The sequence below is a fragment of the Mesoplodon mirus genome (assembly GCF_964341445.2).
Source record: "Mesoplodon mirus genome assembly, chromosome: 19".
Lineage (NCBI taxonomy): Eukaryota > Metazoa > Chordata > Mammalia > Artiodactyla > Ziphiidae > Mesoplodon > Mesoplodon mirus.
Window position 1 is genome coordinate 37,706,127 of NC_138995.1, and position 16,782 is coordinate 37,722,908.

The window sequence follows — 16,782 nt, forward strand, 5'->3', positions numbered from 1 at the left end:
TATCCTTACCACTTTTTTATGAAAACAGAAACAATGTTCCCTACCCCCTTGGTTAGCATTTATCAAGAAACCTGCGGAAGCCTCAACCTGCCCGCCCCCACTGCCAGCCTCCACTTAGAGTATCCCCATCTCCAGGGTTCCAGTGCTTGGGCGGCGCGTCTTACGTGGGTTGCCTAGCTGAAGCTGTCAGGCGCAGGCCGGGGCCCTCTGGCGCCCCGCCCCGCGGCCGGCCCGCAGTCGGGCCGATTCAAATCCAGCCAATGGCAGCGTGTAAACAAACCCAGGCCCGCCCCACGATGAATAATTCCCTGGGCCAGCGCGAAGCCTATTTAACTAGGCGGGGGATGGGGGCGGGACGGAGATGTGGCCCCGCCCCCCGGCGTGGGCCAACGGGCGACTAGGCCCCGCCCCCCGCCCCTGCCGCTCTGAGGACCCAAGGTCCGGGTGGGCTTGTAGCTGTCTGATTTGCCGCCGCTCGCGGTCTTGGCGCTCCAGGAGAGCCAGTGTAGCTGCGTGCTGGAGTAGCACTGTCCCGCTGTACGAGCCATCTTTAAAGGGCGCGGTCAGAGGGCGCAGGTCGCTCCGGAGGCAGTGCTCTCCTAGTCCTCCTATTTTTCCCCTCCTGGCGGCTAGAATTCGGATCCTGGAGAGGTCTTTGATGAAAACTTTCCCCTGAAGTCGGATTGAACGAGAAGTGGAGGGACCAGCAGGGGTGTTTTGGGCAAGGCTTTTTCTTGCTTTGTTCCTTCTTGTTATTGAAGTGTTACATGCCTCCAGAAAAGTGCACGGATCCTAAGCGTGCTGCTCAACTGAAAACGAAAATCACCCGTGGAAACAGCTTGCCAGATCAAGAAACAGAACTTGGGTTGGCCAAGTTTTAGACTTTGCAGTTGCGGGTGCGAGGGGGGAGCCGCGAAGGCCGTTCTTTTGACTTTCAGAGGCACAAACGACTTGTTAAGAAAGAAAGGGAGGGAGGGAGGGAGGGAGCAAAAGGAAAACCACGCCTCTGTAGAGAACCGGGAATCAGGCCAGGCTCTGGTCAGGCTCCCTCAGGGTAGGAACTGGGCTGTTGGACGGGTAGGAGGTGTAGGAGTCAGAGATAAAGGGTATTAGGATCTGGTTGGGAGAGCTGAGGGTGGGGTGGGGAAGGACTAGAAATTGGAGGGGACTAGAAATTTGAGGGGTTAGAAAATGCGCTGGTACTGGGGGTGGGAGAGGGGAGGTTTCTGAGCTGGAGGGTTGGGAGGACCAGGGGGACTTGGAGCCGGTGGGCTAAAAGTGGAACAAGGCATCACAGCCCCTGGGAGAGGGCAGGTTAATTCTCCAGTGTCCTGGACTTTCCACAGCAAATGGGTTTCCTGCTGTTCCTTTTCAGCTGCACGGTTATAATTAAAACAGTCCATTAAACGTTGAGATGAGGGGTCCAGAAATCCAAGCTCATTCAGCAAATATTTGTGAGGTGTCTGTCTCCTGCCCAGACCTATGTTAGGAGAGAGAAAATATCATGACCTATATGGGATTAAGTTCCATATTGGCAGGCAAGGACCCTGTGTCCAGAGCCCAGCTGAGCACAGAGGTGTAGCGTATTTGGTAGATGAGAAAAGGTGGGTGCATCTTCTCCTGTCCTAATTTCTTGCATCTGGATGCTGCTCTGTCCCTGTCCCATAAGAGCTTCTATGTGCCTCGTCCCATTTCATCCTTTCCATGGCCTTCATAACGTCTGAACTCGGGACAAACAGAGCTGGGTTTGACTCCCCGGCTCTGTGACATTGATCCGGTTTCTTACCCTCCCCGTACCGGTTTCTCCACACAAAAAAGTTAGAATTGAGGTTTAAATGAGAGTCAGCGGCTGGCCCAGGGGTTGGTATTAAGAGTTGTCAGAGTGTTTATCAAAGCGAAGAGTTAGTTAGGATTACCAGCTTAATGATGTGTTCGGGGGAGATAAACAGATGGCTGCAATGCATCAAAAACAGATGGATTTGATGGATGGATAGATGCACAGATGTGTGATTAAGCTAGTAGAGTAGGATGCTGATGGTTGAATCTAGGTGGTGGGTATTTATCCTATTTCTTCCTCTTTTCCGTATTTGAAAATGTTCAGAATAAAATGTTGCGGGGCGATGGATTTTGGTGTCTGACTATACGGTCCCATTTTACAGATGAGAAAATGGAGGAGCTGGAGAAGTGACTTGCCCCAGGTTCATGTGGTGACTCGTAACAGAACATCTGGGATTAGTCCCTCCCCTGGCTGGGTATCCCTGGGGCAAGTTGCTGAACCTATCTGGGTCTCACTGCCAACCCGATTCTGAACCTGGAACTTACAACTTACATCTGAGTTTCAAAGGGCAGGGGTGTGTCACCCCCTAAAGAATAGCAGGTCTCTTCCCATTTGGGCCCATATAGACCCCTCCTCTGGCCTTGGACATTTGACCTCCCAGGCCTTTGCCAGCCATGGCTAGATTGGGGGCTTCTTTCACACCCATGCCCATTCCAGGCCGCCTGGCCTCAAGACCATCTCCTAAGAGGTCAGGTATGCCTGTGGAAAGGTGGGTGTTATCTCATTGCTCAGCAGATCTTTCTTGAGCCCTTATTAAGTGCCAAGCACTGTTCTGGGGTGTGTGTTGGGGGGGTTGGGGGGGTTAGATACCATAATGCACCTAAGAAGCCTGGAACCTGCTACAGAGGGCAGGGGAAACTGATTTGCTTACTTGCTCATTGTCTGTGTCCCCTAATCGACTGTGAGCTGCGGAATGGGGGTGGGGGGTAGCGATGGGGCAGGAAACAGGGTGTTCTTGGTCACTGCTATATTCCTGGCACACACTGGATACCCATAAACAATACTTCCTGTATGAATGAATAAACTTGGACAGTCACCCCCCCGCAATGCCTCAGGTCTGCTACCTTTGAACCCCAGTCAGTTCCCTAGTTCCGAGTCCCCCAGGGTTGGCAGCTATAACAAAGAGACATCAGTGCCACCCAGCTCAGATCAGGTCCCACTTCCCAGTTGTGTGACCTTGGGCAAAACGCTCCTCCTCTCTGAGCCAATTTAGTTTTCTACACTGCAAGGTGGGAATAGCTAAAGGTCTCTAGATGGGAGTTCCTGGAGGTCTCTTCTTGGTGAAGACTGGAAAAATGGCATCCAGGTAAATGAATACCCAAGGTGTAGCCCAGTGGCTCAATCTTAGCAAATGGAAGGGCAAGCTGCACAAAAATAATGTCCTTGTATGTTGCTGTTCCTGGAAGGGTCACATACCTCAGTGGGCCATGGATGACTACTATAACTATATGAGTTATAGACTGACCACTGTCTTATGTTTGGGGCAACACGTGTTCACTTCTGGAATTGATCAAGTTTCCTTTTTCTATAATAGTCAAGAATAACAGCACTTATCTGGCACTTCCTGTCCGATGCTGCTCTCCATGAGAACATTTTCTCCTAATGACCTTATGAAATGAGGCCTATTAATTATTTCCTCTTGGAAATGGAGGCGCGGAGAGGTGAAGTAATTTGTCCAAGGTCACACAGCAAAGAAAGTGGCAGGATGTGAAGCACAGGCTCACTGGTTTGAGTCAGCACGCTTAACCTCCGTGGTCTCTTAAAGAACATGCGTAGTGCCACCAAGATGCCAGGATCAATTCTAAAGCTTAAAACACATAGATCTCAATCACTCATTTATTCAACACACATTTATTGAGCTGCTTCGGTATACACATGGCTTTTCCAGGGCACCGGGGAAACAGAAGGTAAGAAGAGACCAGAATATAAGTCCCCTTGGCCTGTGCGCCCCGGCAGGGTAGCTCCGAGCTGTCTGGGTGCTCGATGGGCCCCGAGCAAGGCGCAGGGCACACAGCAGGCGCTCAGCAAGCGTTCCCTGAACGAACGCGCTAATCGAAGTGTCACGCCCGCAAGGCGTACACGGCCCCGCGGGGCGGAAACAGACCCAACACCACCGAGGCGTCCCGGGGCTTCTGGGAGTCCCATCTGCGCGGCCCCAGAGGCCTCGAGGAGGCTCTAAGACAGGTCGGACCCACGTCCCCGGCGCCCTCCCCGGGGCGTAGCAGCTCAAAAGACCGATTGAGGTGAGTGAGCGAGCCGCGTTCGGAGTCCCGGCCAGTAGCCCCAAAGCACCCCCATCCCCCGCGCCTTCCACCCTTTTGGCTCCGACTCCCGGCTCCTTCGCGATTCCACCTGCGGGGCCTCCCCTCTCCTCCAGCCACGACTCTCGCTACCTTTTCGAACCTTCGGCGCTCCCCCTGGTCGCGTCCTCCCGCCCGGCGACCATCCCCCGCGTCGGGGCGCGCCCAGCGCGCACCGCGCCCGCTCCCCAGACGGGCTGGGCGCCCGGGATACGGGAGGGCGAATCCCTTTAGCCTTTCCCCCTAATCCGGAGCATCGCTCGATGCAGTCGGCAGACTCCACAGTAGCCTGGGAAGGCACGCCCCCGAACCCCCGGGACTAGGGCTGGGGAGGGGGCGGTGCCGGTGCGGAGGTCACCCTCCCGGGGCGTTCGTAGCCTCCCATTCGTTCGCGGGCCCGCAGCTCGAAGCCCAGAGCCGAAGCTGGTTTGCTGAGTCGCGGGGCGGGGCCTCCCCCAAGCCCGTCCCTCGGCGAGGGCGGAGGGAGGAGGAGGAGGAGGAGGAGGAAAGGGGGGTGCGGAACACAAAACCTGCAAGGTTTTTTTTTTCTTTTGCACGTAATTAAAAATTTTTTTTTTTTTTTTTTTTTTTGTGCAAACCCGAGGGGTCCCGCCCGGAGCGGGCGCCTGTCCGGGGCGCCCGGTCCGCGGCGCGGGGCGGCGGCAGGGGCCTGGCGGAGGCTGCCGGGCGGCCGCCATGCGATCAGGCAGTGCGCTGACCGGCCCGGCCGTTCGGCCCCTTCTGGGTCCTCCCTTTGCAGCCCGTGCGGGGCCGTCTCGGAGAGCCCGCGTCGACGGCTGCTCAAACATCAGGGTGAGTTTCTCACAATGTAGCAATTTCTCTTTAAATCTCTTAACTCTCTCTATCTGCGAGTCGGGGCTGTGACAGGGCGCAAAAGCGAGGGGGGAGTGGGGGTTGGCGGCGAGGAGCCGGAGCCGGGGCCGAACCCACTCCCCCGACACTCACACACTTAGCCCCCCAACCGGGGCGCATCGCCCGCTGCCTGTTTTTCTGTTCGGCGCCCACCACCCCCGGCAGCCCCCCCTCACCCCGCGCGTCTCTCCATCAGCGCCGCCCCGATTCTGCGGGGACCCCCCCCCCACCCCGGGCTCCACTGCCCAAACCCGGCGCCCGGTGCCTCCCCGGCCCTCCCGCCGGCTGCCGGGGATACAATGGAGCGGCGGAAAAACGAGACCTAACGTCCCACGGGGGGAGGGGTGGGGAGACCCCCGTGCGGGGGGGCCTCCCCTCCCCTCCCCTCGCCCTGCTCCCTGCCTTTTGGGGAAGAAGAGGGCAATGGGGCAGCGGATGGTGGTTTCCCGGCTGGAGCTGGCGAGCCTTCGTCTCCCCCTCTCGCCCGTCCCCTGCGCTCCCTTCTCAGATCCCTCCGGGGGTGCCGGAGAGAAACGGGGCCTCCGGCCTGCTGGGGAGGGATGGATGCGGAAGGAAGCCACTGGGTCTCCTCCTCCCCACTGCCCCGAAACAATGAAAGGAGTTGACTTGGTCCCCCACCCCCCAGCAATGAAAGTTGACCCCCGCCCCCGCTAGCTGGTTGTTCCCGGAGGGGGCCGCTACGGGGGGTGGGGGGAGAGGGAGGTGAGGCTTACCCCTGTCACCTGCGAGATTTGGGGCGGCCCCCCATCTCCACCCCCTCGGCCTAGCAATGGGAGGCACCAGGCCCAGCCCGGGCACCGCGCTCGGGTGTTGACCTTTAGCCAAAGGCAGCCCTTTCCCTGTGGTGAGCCCGGACGAGCCGGGCCTGAGGCCTCCCCGGACCCCTGCGGAGGGCGGCCGGGCCGCGGGCCCCCGGAGGGAGGGATGGAGCAGGAGGGCGGAGGGATGGAGCCATCTGGTTTTCCCATCCCTCGCTGCCCCTCGGCTGCTTCTCCGGCTCCTGTCACGGGCGGCCGCGGGGAGACCAGGGACCGCGGTCTGCCCAGGCCTTGGTCCGAGGCCAGCGGCGAGCGGGGCGAGCAGCCGCGGGCGGGCTCGGGAGGCAGCGGTGATTGGAAGGCACGGCGGCTCCTTCCTCTCCGCACGCCTTTGTTTTGCTTTGTGGTTCTGAGCAGCTGAACTTCCCGGGAGGTGGGGTCAGAGGCCGCTGTGTCAGCTCTCCCCGGAGGCCGGGGTGACAGGTCCCAGCCCTCTGGTGTACGCGGACCGGGGCTCCTGCCCGTGCTCGGCCTTCTGCCCGGACAGGCAGCCCCTTTTGTCACACAGCCCTCCGATAGTCTAGATCTGGGGATGTATTGAGGGTTTGCTTTTCCCTCACACCTCCTTTCCCAGGGCGCTTGTCAGGGAAACAGTTTTTAGAAACACCCCCAGACTTCACGCCTGAGATTTCTGAGAAGTGCTCTGTGCTTTCACACCTCTCCCCTCGCCTGGGGTGGGGATGGGGGCCTCAGTCAACGCCGACCTGCTAGGGTGGTGGGAGAACAGGGGAGGAGGACAGCTGAGGAGTCACCCCCTTCCCATGTGCCAGCGTCCAGTGAGACTTAAGGGGTGTGCTTAGCTACAGCCCCCCTCCCCCAGAGCTCCCCCACTCCTGGAAGGTGGAAATAACATCTCCTACCCAGAGAGCATTAGGGATTGGCTACTGTTAGGTGCACTACCCACTGGCCCCCACCCGAGGAGGAAGTTGGGTCAGTTATGTGATTCCCATTTTGCAGACAAGCTAATGGAGGCTCAGAGAAGCTAAGTGACTTGCCCGGGGTCACACAGCCCCAATCTGTAACCGTCTCAAGTTTTTCCAACTCAGCTCAAAACTCTTAGGTTCTCCTGTACCCCTCTTTGGCAATTTGTCCCTTTGACTTCAGTTGAGTCTCAAATGTAGATAATACCAGGAAGGAGCCGCCGAATCCCCCCCAGCCCCCAGCCCCCCGAGTGATCGTTTGGGGAAGGAGTAAGGAGCATCTGGAAGCTGGGCTGAGGGCAGGATGCTTTCACCTGTGGCTGGAGCAGAGCGTTTGCCTGCAGAAGCTGAGGATTGGAGGTGTGGAGTCAGGAGAAGGGGGGCCCCAGGCCTCGCTGTCTGGGGTTTGGGGGGCACTTGGTCGGTGGCCCCTCTGTCATCCTCTTCCTCTTCCATCTGAGCTGGGACTCAGCCCCGCTGGGCGGGAATCTGAGCTGCCAGGGACCTTCGTCATCGCTCTGCCCTGTGACCCTCCGTGGCGCCGTGATGTAGCTGGCAGAGAACTCCCCTGTCCGTTCTCCCCTGGGCCTGGGTGGCAGACTCCCTGTCCCACTCTGTAACCTCAGGCACTAGATTCAACTCACTAGTCCTCAGTTTCCTCATCTGCAGGTGGGGATCAGTAGAGCTTCCTTAACTGACCTTGCGGTGACTGAAAGTTTTATCCAAGCGTGTTATTTTTATTTCTCCTTCAGCATACGGGGATATGGCAGGCCTGTAGGGTGGGGAGGAAAGTTGGGTGCTGGGTATTTTCGGGTGAATGGCAAAAGGCATCTGCCTTGGAGGAATTCCCTGTGGTGGTGGGTGAGGGCAGGCAGTAAGTAAGGAGTTCTGCTTTGGTGACCCTCCATCTCCAGCTCTCTGGGACCCCACCCCTTCAGCAGCCTCCAGCTCTCTGGGACCCCGCCCCTTCAGCACTTACTGGTGCCAAATACACATTTGGTGGCGGGGGGGGGGCGGTGGGGAGGAGGAGGAAGGGCTGGGGAGGGCCCAGCTTACCCAGTGAGGGGGGCAATACGGGCGATCTTGTCATTTTACAGATGAGGAAACTGAGTCCAGCGGAAACCTGTTCCATGGCTGAGAGGGGACTCCAGCCCAGACTTCAGGGACCGGGGTGTGATTGGAGAGAAGCTAACACTTTGAGGGACACCCTGCAAATACCTTCCTGAGGTGACAGGCATCATAAGTAATCATAATTCCTGTGGGGTGGGGGCAGGAGGGGAGGGGCTGTAGGTCTCTCTAGGGTGAGTGCTTCCTGAAAGTTGGAACTGATTTTGGGGGGGCAGGGTGGCAGTGGAAAAGGGGGGAAATGTGAGGCCCAAGAGTGACAGGCCTATGCTCCGCCCCCCTTTTTTGCCCGCTTCCTTCCCAGAGGCCTCAGGGGCCTTCCCCAACCTTCCCTGGGGATGTGGGGTCTTGCCCCTCTCCCCTCTGAGAGGCTGTGAAAGGGTCCAGGGGTCAGCACCAAGGCCAGGGGGCCTGGCAGGAGGGTCCTGGGGTGTGGTGTGGGTACCCCGGGGTCCTGGGGGGGTCACCTTTGAGCCCCAGGCCCAGCCACCCTCAGAGTTCCTGCCTGCTCTCCCAGCTCTCCCCCGTGGCTGTCTTGATTCCTGGTCTCAAGAATGCGGAGGGCTGCTGGTGGGGGGAAGTTAATTGGAAACAGGAAAACATGGCATTCCTTTCTAGCTGGCCTGGGCCTGGAAAGCAGTGAGGGGCTGCCTTTCTCCCTCTCCCGCCCTGCAGGGATGAGGTGGGGGGGGGAGCATGGTTCTCTCACCTCTGTCTCTTCGGGGTCTTTCCCCCACCAGGCTCCCTGACTCTTAGTGGAAACAGCAAGTTGCCTGTTTTACGTCCATGATGTAAAATGCTCTCCCACCAATCAGAATGACTTGCCCCCCTTTTTCACCAGGTCATATCCAAGTTTGTCCCCGCTCTCTGAGGGCGGAGGGCCCGTCTCAGTTGGCTCCCCAGCGTAGGCTGTGTCACACTAGAGACACATGGGAAATGTTTGGTTGACTGGTCCCCAAGGATTCCCTCCTCCTTCCTTCCCTAGACTTCTCCCCTGCCTGGGGTACCACCAATAGAGTTTTATCCCCATTGACTGAAGCCTTTGTGTCTCAGTGGCATGCAAGATCCCCCAACGGGAAAAGAGAAGGTTTTCTAAGACATTTCTCGTTTGGCGACAGTTTTGTGTCCTGAGTTTGCAGGTATTCATGGTGGCGGGGGATCTGTTGGCAGGAGAAGCTGGAGAGAGGGCCTGTCTGTCTGTAATTGTTCCCGATTAAACTTCCTGAGGGCCTACTGTGTGCCACAGACCTGGGGCCCAGTTATGATACTGGGACCCGATCCGGGAGAAGGCTCGAGAGAAGTGTTGTCTTCAAGGCTGCTGGGGGACTTTGATGCCTTCTGTCTGGGTGGTTTGCAAAGGCTCCAAGGGGGAAGCAGCTTCTTTCTCTCTTTCTCTTTTTTTCTAAGTGATACATCCACATGGGACAAATTCAAAACCTCAAACATAGTAAGTCTCCCCCTTTACCCTCCGGGGCATCCCTGGTCCCCCAACTCGCCTCCCCAGAGCACCTCCTCAATCCTGATGTTCTGTGCGCACACATTTATATACCTGTGTATGTCTTAAAAAATATTTATTTTGCACAGATGGTAGCCCCCTCTTCCTGTCGTTGTGCACGTTGCTTTTTTCACTTCATCTCCCTGGGAGATGTGCACAATACATGGAGGCGTTTCTTTGGCTTTTTCTCAGGTGCATTGTATTCCTCAGTGTGGGCAAATCCTCCTTGACTCAACACGGATATGGAGGTGTTTCCTAAAGTTTCAGCGTGCAGAGCCAGAGGGCATGCATCCATTTGTCTTACTGGGAAGTGGGTATGCCAGCGGGGTGAACTCCTGGAGGCGGGATTGCTGGGTCAAGAGCCTGCGGTTTGTCATTCGGTCACTCTTGGGAGGCACCTGTGGAGCTGTATCTTGAAGGAAATCGTTTCCCCTCCTGTTCAAGTCATCCCACCCATCCATCCATTGTCTTTGCCTCTTGTGACCTCCTTGCCCCTTCCTTCCTGCCTGTGGCCTGCACCCTGTGCTTGCCACTTGGTGTAGAGGTCAAGGGTGGGGGCTCTGTTGATTCGAATCCCGGCTCTGCCGCTTGCTGGCTGAATGGATGCAGGCAGGGGGCTTGCTGGCTCTGGGCCTGAGTTGTCCCCTCTGTTAAATGGGTTCACCTCAGTACCTACTTTTGGAAAGGTTGTCGTGAGGATTAAATAATACCCATCAAGGTGCATGGGTAGCCTAGCTGAGTCATTCGGTGGAGGTGTCATCTGTCATTCTATGGCAGTTCTGTCTCCTGGGGTGAGGAGCCCCTTAATTCTGGGCTGTGAGCCCCCTTACTGGCAGGCAGGGGAGGGAATGCTGGCTTTTGCACTTACCTGCAGCGTGACCTTGGGCAAGCGATCCTTTTCTGGGTCTCGATTTCCTTGTCTGTAAAATGGGCCCATGATGGCTCCCTGGCAGGTGGGCTGTGAGGGCCGAAGGAGGCACCGCCCTCCCCAGCCGGGCGTGCAGTAGCTGTTCGGGAAGGAGCATCTGATGTTGCTGTTATTTTCACTATGGTTACTGTTCTCCTGTGGGCCCCACGCTGACTTCGCCACTCTGAAAGCTCTCCATTGTCTTCCTGAAAGGCACATAGGGAACACTGTTGGCATTCTAAACCGCACAGCAGCGGAGGGCACAGGGCAGGCTGCTGCGGCGGCATGGCCCTGGGGACAGACAGGGCTGTCCTGCTCTGGGTCTCGCTTTCCTCATCTGGAAGAACGGCTGTGATGGGAGACCTACCTGTGTGCTCACGGATGTTCAGTGCTTAACACAGTGCCTGACATGTCACAAGTGCTCAGAAAATGTCCGTGGCTGTGATGGTGGTGGTGGTGGTGGTGGTGATGGTGTTGGTGGTGATGATGGTCATGATGGTGGTGATGATGATGATGATGATGATGGAGAGAAATCTCCTGTGGAATTAGATACCTGCGTCCTTGCCTCCTTCCCCTAAAACCCCGGGCAGTCAATGTTGGCATTTTAATCAGAGGGAAGGTTCCAAGGCAATCAAATACCCTTTGGGCCTCAGTTTCCTCATCTGTAACAGAACTCATGGGGTCTTTGTGAAGCTTAAATGAGTGAAGATGTAGAAAGCTTTTAAGACAGACCCCGGCTTGCAGGAGTGCGGTGAAAATTCACTTTGCTTGTTATTAGTTAAATTTTTTATCATGGAAATTTTAAAGTACCTACCAAGAGTTGAGAGAATAAAATAATCAACCCCTGTGTACCCATCGCCAGCTTCACCAATTTTCCGCTGATCCCTCCTCCCGCCCCCCTCCCCCACCCCCGCGCCACCCTGCACTTTCTTTTCCCTTTTCTGCTGGAGTACATTTAAGCAAATTCCAGATAGCATATCAGTTCAATTGTATCATTATCGTTACTAATGGTGTTATTATTTTTGGTATCCAGAATCTGTTTCATCACCTCCGGGTTCTATCCTGTTCTGTGCTGGAAGAGACATTAGGCCCATTTCATAGATTGGGGAAATCGAGGCTGCAGGCCGTAAACTTTGGTCAGGTTGTCCTTGATCTGTGTTCCCATCCTGTCTTGGCCAGCCCAGGCTTTGCACCTTGGTGGCTGTTTCTGATCACACGGGCTTGGGGATTTATGCCTGGATGTGGGTTCTGATATTCTGTGCAGAAATCACAGTCAGAGAAGGTGGGCCAGTGGCAGGGGGATGGACAGATGACCCCGGCAGTGAGGGGTTACTGGGTCAGCCGCCCGGGTTCGAGTCCTCTTTCTGCCCCTTCTAACCTTGTGACCTGGGGGCAAGTTACTTCCTTTCTCTAATTCCAGATTAGAGAACCAGAAGTACAGGAATAATAAATCGATGCTTCTTTCAAGAGCTTTTGCATCAGTTAAATCAGGTCCTGAGTGGAAAAGTCTTTTGCAAGTGCCTGGCTCAGAGTAAGCGCTCTGCAGAAGGTAGCAGTCACCATTGTCACTGTAGTTAGTTATCACTTCCGTGGAGGCTGTAACCAAATGCTCCTTCCAGAGGTAAGAGGGTCAGAGGAAGGGTTATATCCCTGGAGCCCCTGACCAGGCCTGGCTGCCTTAATCCCCCGCTTTTGCTCACTCCATCCTCTATAATTCTCCTTCAAAGTGTTTCTTGTCCTTCGAGGGGCTGGAGGGGGCTGTTGACTTCTAGTTAACCCCCCCCCCGCCAGCCTCCTGTGTCCCCTATGTCCCATCCTGGCAGCCTTGTGTGCGGAGTGAGGGAGGACCATCTCTATGGCTGTGGGACCCTCGTTAATGACCCCTGGGGCCCTGGAGGGAGCCCCGGTGGCCTCCGCAGCTTGGAGGTGAAGGGCGGTCCATTCCTCCAGGACACCTGCAGATCGAAGGTGCCTGGAGCCCCCTTTCCAGAGGATGGATGCCGCCCTGCCTCTCGTCCACTATGTGGTACTGGGCAGGCTGTTGCTCGCAGATGCTCACGGGATGATGGTGGCAGTTGGCTAGATTGTAACCTCCCTCCTGTCCTTCAAGGCACCTCACCCATCTTCGAACACCAAGCCCTCCAGGCTAGGTGACGGGGGCCCCCGGCAGAGTTCTCAGCTCTTTACCCTCTCAGGCCAGGCTCCCCTCGGCCTAGCAGGCTCTGGCCACGGTGGCCTCACTTCTCTCCCCAGAACATGCCCAGTGCCCTCCCGCTTTTGTGGACATGCATCCCCCGTTTTTTTTTTGTTTTTTTTTTTGGCGGTACATGGGCCTCTCACTGTTGCGGCCTCTCCCGTTGCGGAGCACAGGCTCCGGACGCGCAGGCTCAGCGGCCATGGCTCACAGGCTCAGCCGCTCCGTGGCACATGGGATCCTCCCGGACCGAGGCACGAACCCGCATCCCCTGCATCGGCAGGCAGACTCTCAACCACTGCGCCACCAGGGAAGCCCCCATGCATCCCCTTTCACAGAAAGTTTTGTGTGTGTGTGTGTATGTGTGTATGTATTTCTCCCCCAACCTCTCATTGAGTGTAATTGGCATACAATGAAATACACAGATTAAGGGTGCTTCTCCATGAGTGTTGCCAAACCATAGCAGCGTGTGTAATCCACACCCCATCGAGATCCAGAGCGTTCGCATCGCAGCCAAAAAGTTCCTTTGTGCCCCTTCACCGTCAACACCCCCTCCCAGAGCAGCGGGTCACTGGCCCGCTGCTTGTTTATCCTGTTGTGGATCTGCCTTGCCTCTTCTTTTTTTTTTTTTAATTAATTTATTTATTTATTTATTTTTGCCTGTGTTGGGTCTTCATTTCTGCGCGAGGGCTTTCTCTAGTTGTGGCGAGCGGGGGCCACTCTTCATCGCGGTGTGCGGGCCTCTCACTATCGCGGCCTCTCTTGTTGCAGAGCAAGGCTCCAGACGCACAGGCTCAGTAGTTGTGGCTCACGGGCCCAGCCGCTCCGCGGCATGTGGGATCTTCCCGGACCGGGGCATGAACCCTTGTACCCTGCATTGGCAGGCGGACTCTCAACCACTGCGCCACCAGGGAAGCCCCCTTGCCTCTTCTTGAATCTCGCAGACGTGTGTGGTCCTTTGGGTTGAGCACCTCAGCTCAGCATCACTGTTTCGAGATTTAGCCTTTTTATCACTGAGCAGGAGTCCTTGGGAAGGCTTTACCTCCTTTCTCTCGGGAGAGAGAAATCTGCCCCCCCGCCCCCCTTGAAGTCTCATCATCCCATTTGTCCCTCCCCTGGGTGCCCTTCCCAGCCTCAGCCTCCGGCCTAGGGACGCTCTCCCATTTCACTGCTCCACCCCTCGTAGCCCCATTGGGATGTAGGTGTCCCGTGAGTTTTTCTTCAGGCCTGGCTTTCTCACTAGATTCTATAAACTACAGAAGGAGGGAAATGATGTGCCCCGTGTTCTCAGCTCTTGGTGTGCAGTAGGAATCGTGTAATGTTTGTTGCCTGACTCACTGACTGACTGCAGGATGGACATGTCACAGGCATGGAGAAAGGGAGCAGAGAGCCTGTGCTTGCGGTCGCTATTCTGTTTCTTAAAAAGTGTGACCCACCTGCTTCCAAAGCACCAAAAATGCCAATCTCGGGGTGCCACGCATCTCCTGGGAGTCCTGGTGGGTAGGGCCCGAGAGGCCCCCAGCCAGGCTCAGCTGCCTTCATTGCCCGCCCCCCCCCCGGGCCCATCCCCCCACCACTTTTATGAAGCCCGACCCCTGAGTGGCTCCTTGGCTCAGGAAGCCCAGCCCTCAAAGCTGCAGGGCTCTGCCTGCAGTGGCAAAGCTCCACCGGCAGGCCCCTCACCCAGGACAGGCAGCCATGGGTCTCCCAACTGCACTTGACACTTGGTCCATGGACATTGCCCATCCTGCCCTAGCCACCTCCCCACTGCCCAGTACTCGCTCCCTCAGTGTCTTCAGAGACGGAGTGAATCAGGGCCCATGGGACAGGTCAGGACTGCCCACTGCTCAGCAGGGAGACTGAGGCTGGAGGGGGGCGCTCAGGTGCTGCCCTCCTCAGTTCAGCCAGGACTGGAAGCCACACATGCTGTGTTCACACAAGCCATTTGCTGTAAGTTACGCCTCCTTTTACAGAGATGCTAAAATGGGCAAAGACTCAGGTCTCGAAGTTGATAAAAATGTCCGGGAAACTTCTGCTCCGTCTTTGCCTCTGGTTTCTGTGGCCCTTCCGGGCTGCCTGTGCTTTGCCACCTAAAGTCTCAAAGCTGTTCCGTGAGGAGCTGTTTTCCTTTGTCAGATTTCTGTCTCCTTAGCTGGAGCAGCAGAATTCCCTGACATCTGCCCAGCCCTTGCCCGTCCCCGAGCCCGTCCCCCTTCCACAGTCCTATTTTTTCTTTGCGACCTTTAAGGGGCAGGGAGTCGTGTGTGCATTGGTCACAGGGGACACTGAGCCAACTTCTGGGCCTGAAGAGCCCCCGGCCAGACTCTGTAGCAGAATAGGGAGATTTATTTAAGGGAGTTCCTAACAGAAGTCTGCTTTAAGCAAATGAACAGTAAACTATATATACCCACACACATACATTAATATATGTTACATATTATTATACTTTATGTAATAATTTAGTGGTAAATTTAAACTTAGCAGTATAATAGGCATGTAGTAAATGTGTATATTATATACACATATATGCAAGTGCATATGTGTATATATATATATCTATATATATCTATCTGTATAAGATTCCCTTGTATTCTCATTTCCTTCCCTGGCCCAGTGCCCTGGCAAATTGTTCTGTGCCCTGGCAAACTGTTTGCTTTGTGTGGTGGATTTTTGCTTTCTACAGAGGATCCTGCTGCATTTCTCTTTCTGAGTCTTTGTCGCCCAACACCCACTCTCAGGCCTCCTGTGTTGCTACTTGTGCATCTTGTCTGTTGCTTCTCCTGGCTGTGGGACTCCGTGCGGTGCAGTTTTCATGGTTTGCTTAGAATTTTCCCAAGGGCCAGACCCCTGGGTTGCCTTCCTTTCCCAGTTACAGTGGGAGGTGAGGTGCCTTGTCCAAGGTTACACAGCTAGCTGCTGGCAGAGCAGGGATGTGAATCCAGGCGCATTGTACTGGTTAATTCAGACCCACATAGCAGGCCTCCCTTGTGCCGGGCCTCAGAGCTCTGCACTCGGGACAGGGGAGGGGGGTAAACCCAAAACACACCCATCCTCCCTGCAAGGTGAGATCAGTGTCTCAGGAGTGTCAGCCGGGCTGGTGAAGGCCAGGAGGAGGCATTGCTTGTGGGGTATGTTGGTGCATCAGGGCAGGCTTCCTGGAGGAGAGGGCTTCTGGGGGCAGGCTTTGGGCTCCATGCCATTTCTAGCAGAGAGAAACCTGGGATACTTTGCACAAAGGCCAGTTGAAGCTTCACGGGGAAAGAGGACCCAGGACACTGGGGCTGAGATCTGGGGTGCTTTGGTTTTGTTGATGGGAGGTAAGGGAAGGAGGGAGTCCAGGATGATCCAAAGTCACTGGCCTGAGCAACTGAGTGGATGCAGGTGCCCTTTCTTGAGATGCTGTAGTGGTGTCTATGGTTTGGGGAACACAAACCCCAGAGAGTAAAGCTCCAGCACCCTCTCGGCTGGTGGTGAGGTGCAGACGGAATGAATGAATGAACTGGAGGCATCATGAGTGAGAGACGGTGACATGGAGTGATCACTGAAGTCCCAGGGATGGGGATGATTCCCCAGGGAGAGGACAGGAGAGGGTGGAGAGTCAGCTTAGGCGGGCCACCCACGTGTAGGGAGGGGTGGGAGCTTCTCTGGCCAAAACAGAGAAAGGGAGGAGGAGCAGGATAAGGCAGAATCAGCTTCTCAGGAACAAAGGGGGAGAGTTTTTAGAAAGGTTTAACTTCCATGGACCTGAGGACAGGCTTCCTGGGTTGGATGAGGCTGTTGTGGAAGCAAAGGTTTCCTGGGTTTGATGGGTATGTAGGGGCAGAAGCCAGACTGGAATATGGTGAGGAGTCATGAGAGAAGGATGGCTTCGTGGATGGATGGATGGATGGATGGACGGATGGACGGACGGAAGGCAGGCAGATGGAGCTCTTGGCAGCCAGAGATTGGAAAAAAAAATCCTGCTACCCTTTATGGCTCCCTAGTGCCCTCAGGTGAAAGTCTAATCTCACCTCCCCCCACAGAGCCCCATTAGTCTGGCCTGGGCTTATCTCCCTGACCTCATCTCCTGCCCTTTCACCTTGCTTTCTTCCCACACCCAGCTTGTTCCTGCCTCCCCACCTTTGCCCTTGCCTCTACTTGCCATGACCTTCTCCCATTCCTTCCTGTCTCTGGGCTCCTCGTCCTGTCCTGCAGGCCTCTGCTTAAATACCGCCTCCTCTGGGAAGCCTTCCTTGACGCCCCTGTCCAACTTTCTCCATGTCATGCGGTTTGCTTCTGTGTGAGGATTCATC

At 55.9% G+C, this 16,782-nt stretch overlaps 1 protein-coding gene and 1 pseudogene across 17 annotated transcripts in view; one reads left to right on the forward strand and one right to left on the reverse strand.

Moving 5' to 3' along the window:
- The window catches only part of LOC309795684 (zinc finger protein 541-like), a 141,490-nt pseudogene that overhangs the window by 54,102 nt on the left and 70,606 nt on the right, over window positions 1–16,782 (reverse strand). The gene's annotated exons all lie outside the window — the stretch shown is intronic.
- LOC309795681 (BRD4-interacting chromatin-remodeling complex-associated protein-like) overlaps window positions 4,022–16,782 on the forward strand; it is a 66,453-nt gene continuing 53,692 nt past the window's right edge. For 8 of the 16 annotated variants that reach the window (XR_014292317.1, XR_014292318.1, XR_014292319.1 and 5 more), the window contains exon 1: window positions 4,743–4,950. The gene's annotated coding sequence lies outside the window, so the exon portion shown is untranslated. Of the gene's footprint in view, window positions 4,081–4,742; window positions 4,951–7,866; window positions 8,013–16,782 lie in introns of those variants that run through there. The other 8 variants (XR_014292314.1, XR_014292315.1, XR_014292316.1 and 5 more) reach the window with 8 other exon arrangements.